The sequence below is a fragment of the Lactuca virosa genome, chromosome 3, assembly GCF_052849685.1.
Source record: "Lactuca virosa cultivar CGN04683 chromosome 3, Lactuca_virosa_CGN04683_v6, whole genome shotgun sequence".
Classification (NCBI taxonomy): domain Eukaryota; kingdom Viridiplantae; phylum Streptophyta; class Magnoliopsida; order Asterales; family Asteraceae; genus Lactuca; species Lactuca virosa.
This window is the reverse complement of record NC_136428.1, coordinates 102,099,344-102,103,115: the sequence shown is the minus strand read 5'-3', so window position 1 is coordinate 102,103,115 and position 3,772 is coordinate 102,099,344. Positions and strand designations below refer to the sequence as shown.

Sequence of the window (3,772 nt, the reverse complement as noted above, 5' to 3'; positions counted from 1 at the left end):
GATCTCATACTATTTTGGATAGTAATTAAATAGAATTAATAGATTTTGATTTTTGTAGGTGGTTCCATGGTTTTATGACTTATTTTGGTTCTATGTTGATCCAACCTCTATACCCTTATATGAATTATTAATTATTTAATTATTTATAAATTCTCATTGGTTCATACATGCACACAATAGTTGTAGAAAACATATATATATATATATATATATATATATATATATATATATATATATATATATATATATATATATATATAATTCAAAAATTATGGGAAGACCGATTATATAGAAATTTAAAACCTTTTAATATATTCATTATAAAACAATTAATTATAATTAATTAGTATTGTTAACTAATTTCAAATATTAGATTTTAATGATTCATATACAATTTAGGCTTATTTAGATCTTGATGAAAAAACACACATTTTATTCTACCATGCTTTTACGTGTAGGTAATTCACAAAATTTTCCATACCAGGAAAATCAAGAACGGACAAATGAAGAAGTTCCTCAAGACATTACATGGCTTGGAACACCCATAAAAATCATGTCTAATTTAAACTTTTTAAAAACATTTTAACACCATTAAGCATTACAAAACCTGTTTTCAAAATAGTATAATATCAGAGTATCCCAGAAACAAAGTCATAAAAGTGAGGAGCTATACGATCACGCCTTTGCCTTCCTGCGATCATCTGATGTACCTGAAACAAAACTGAAACTATAAGCCCAAAGCTTAGTGAGTTCCCCTAAAATACCGACACACTGCAAATAACACATATACAAATAACAACATGTACTGGGTCCACAACTTTACAGACTGGATTACCCCTGGGCCCACAGTGTGAGTCTGGCTTGCCTTCCGGGCCCACAACTCACATCTGGATTGCCTCCAAGCCCACAGTACGAGTCTGGTATGCCTTGCCCGACCCTCAGCTCGTATCTGGAATGCTCCCGAGCCCACAGTATGATTCAGGCATGCCCCACCCGACCCTCAGCTCGTATTTGGAATGCTCTCGAGTCCTCAGTATGAGTCTGTCATGCCCTGCCTGGCCCTTAGCTCATATCTGGAATACTCTAGGGTTTGTTGGCTACCGCACGGAACAATACAACCTCAACCCAAACCACATAATATGTCGACATATATCATAACTAATGCACATACATATAATCAGGTAACAACACAGGTAATCCTACTGATCTACCAAACTGGCATAGCAACTAGCATGCATAACTAACTCATACTCAACATAATACCAACTGCTAGGATATCATATCCAATGGGACGGCATTAGTGCCTTCGACCCCTTAGTATAGTGAGGATAACTCACCTAGCTCTGCTGAAGTCCCGCGGATAAAACTCCAGATGCTGTGTGACGGATTCCCGAACTGTCAACATCAAACAATACCCAATTAATAATTGGGTTCCAAGCCCAAGGTCCAACTCACACCCCAAATGCCTAATAGTCAAGTAATGGGCCAAAGCCCAACATATGGCCCAATTTTCCAAATTGGGCCTAGACCTCTACATGGTATTTCCTAAGGCCCATCCAATTATTCTAGTCCAAACTCTTGGTATTCCCATGGGCCAATAGCACATAATCATCAAGGCCCAATTATGGCCCACCTATGGCCCAATTTTCCAAATAGTGAGGATAACTCACCTAGCTCTGCTGAAGTCCCGCGGATAAAACTCCAGATGCTGTGTGACGGATTCCCGAACTGTCAACATCAAACAATACCCAATTAATAATTGGGTTCCAAGCCCAAGGTCCAACTCACACCCCAAATGCCTAATAGTCAAGTAATGGGCCAAAGCCCAACATATGGCCCAATTTTCCAAATTGGGCCTAGACCTCTACATGGTATTTCCTAAGGCCCATCCAATTATTCTAGTCCAAACTCTTGGTATTCCCATGGGCCAATAGCACATAATCATCAAGGCCCAATTATGGCCCACCTATGGCCCAATTTTCCAAATTGGGCCCAAGTCCTTCACATGAGCCTTACCCTAAAACTCATCCAATTATTTTGGTCCATTTACTTGTTCTTGGATAGCCCATCAATAGTCCAATCACCAAGGCCCAATAGGAAGGCCCAAATCAAGGCCCAAGTGAAATTAGGGTTTTCACATGAAATGACGATTAGGGTTAAATGTTCCTACTTAACCCATTAAGGACTTAATCCATTAAGTCTAATATTGCCTTAGGTTAATTTGCAAATGATTATTAATTAACGTTTTTAGTTTAGTAATTAATTCAAGTGCGGGTCCCGATAATTCCCCAAAATTAGGGTTTTATGCCATTAGGGTTTTCCAAACCCTAATTAGGGTTTCCAACCCAATACTAGCCCATTAGTCACATGGTTGGGCTTTTAGGTCAATTAGGGCTTCATTGGGCCCATTAGAGTTTCACTTGGGCCCACTAGGGTTTCATTAGGCCCATTCTATCCAAGCATCCAAAACGAGTCAAAACGCAAACGAGGCATAACGCCACCCAACACGGCGGCTGGTGGCGGCAGCCACCACCCTACGGTGGTGGTTTTGAGTTTTTATTATCATTCCGACACCGATTAAAATTTACAACACAATCCCGATAACACACACACACACTAATATAAACACATACGTACACAGCCACCCTTATGGTGGCTGGTGGTGGTTTATGGTGGCAGCCACCACCTCACGGTGGTGGTGGTGGCTGTTCTCGTAAGTTACAGCCAATGAAACCTCATACAACACGTTCTTATGTTTGCTAAACAAACCCAGCCACCCACCTGGTGGCGTATGACAGCGATAGTGACACAAGAAGGCGGCTAACGGCGGTGTTGACGGTGGCACAGTAGCGGCTGATGACGACAGCCACCATGGTTGGTGGCCATGGTGGATTGTCTCGGGTTTTTCTGACTAAGCGAACGCCCATAAGCAAGTCACGGTGAAGCAGCAACCCTCACAACCCGAGTTCATTCGCGAAGCATGCACCCACCTCATCCGCTTCGGGTGGTAAAAGACGACCGGGGCAGCGGCGGCGACAAGGGTACGATAGCAGAACGAAATGGAGAATAGACACGGTGTTGTGGTTCCTTCCGAGTGCAGCAGTAACGACAACATAACGAACGTCCACCCATTGCATTCCGAGTCGTCGCCAGCAACGAGAAGGCGACGTGCAAACGACGGGTCAACATGGCGGCGAGGTGTCGGCTGATACCGGTGGCCGATGGAACAGTGGCACTCGTGGTCCGCCACTCCACGACAATCTTGAACCAACCCGACGTGGGGAAAGAATGGGGGTTGACGGCGGTTCTCTTGGGTGATCGGAAAGACGAGACGGGAGTGAAGGATGGTGGCGGCCAGACGATGGAGGAAGGAGAGATGGCGGCTGAAGCATAGAGTGGTTAGGGTTAGGGTTACGGAAGGTTGAGGGTTATATACCCGGTTCTAATAAACTACACCCCATAATGACAACATTAGCTCCTCCTTTTCCCTTTTCTTTCACAGCAGATCCATATTTTACCATTTACACCCTGCCTCCTGAAATCCTTTACAATTTAAGTCCGAATTTTACCAAGCAGCCCCTCCCTCTACAAATCCTTTTCAAATTAGCTCCATAATTTACTCTTTAGCCTTTGTTTCCATAAATCCTTACAAAATAAGTCCCGGAATTACACTTTAACCCTCAAAACTCTAAATCATGCCATTTGACTCCCCGAAACCAACACCCCACTAATTATTATTTGATTTTTGGACTGTAATAATATAAAATAATAA

General features: G+C 42.4%; 1 long non-coding RNA gene across 1 annotated transcript; it reads right to left on the bottom strand.

Annotated features, from left to right (window-relative positions):
- Positions 1–582: 582 nt before the first annotated feature.
- On the bottom strand, positions 583–3,403 carry LOC145162513 (uncharacterized). Its single transcript, XR_013739153.1, has 3 exons — positions 2,782–3,403; positions 1,671–1,728; positions 583–1,395 (listed from the first exon to the last, which is right to left on the bottom strand). It is a non-coding gene; the product is annotated as an uncharacterized LOC145162513 (long non-coding RNA).
- Between the last annotated feature and the right edge of the window lie 369 nt (positions 3,404–3,772).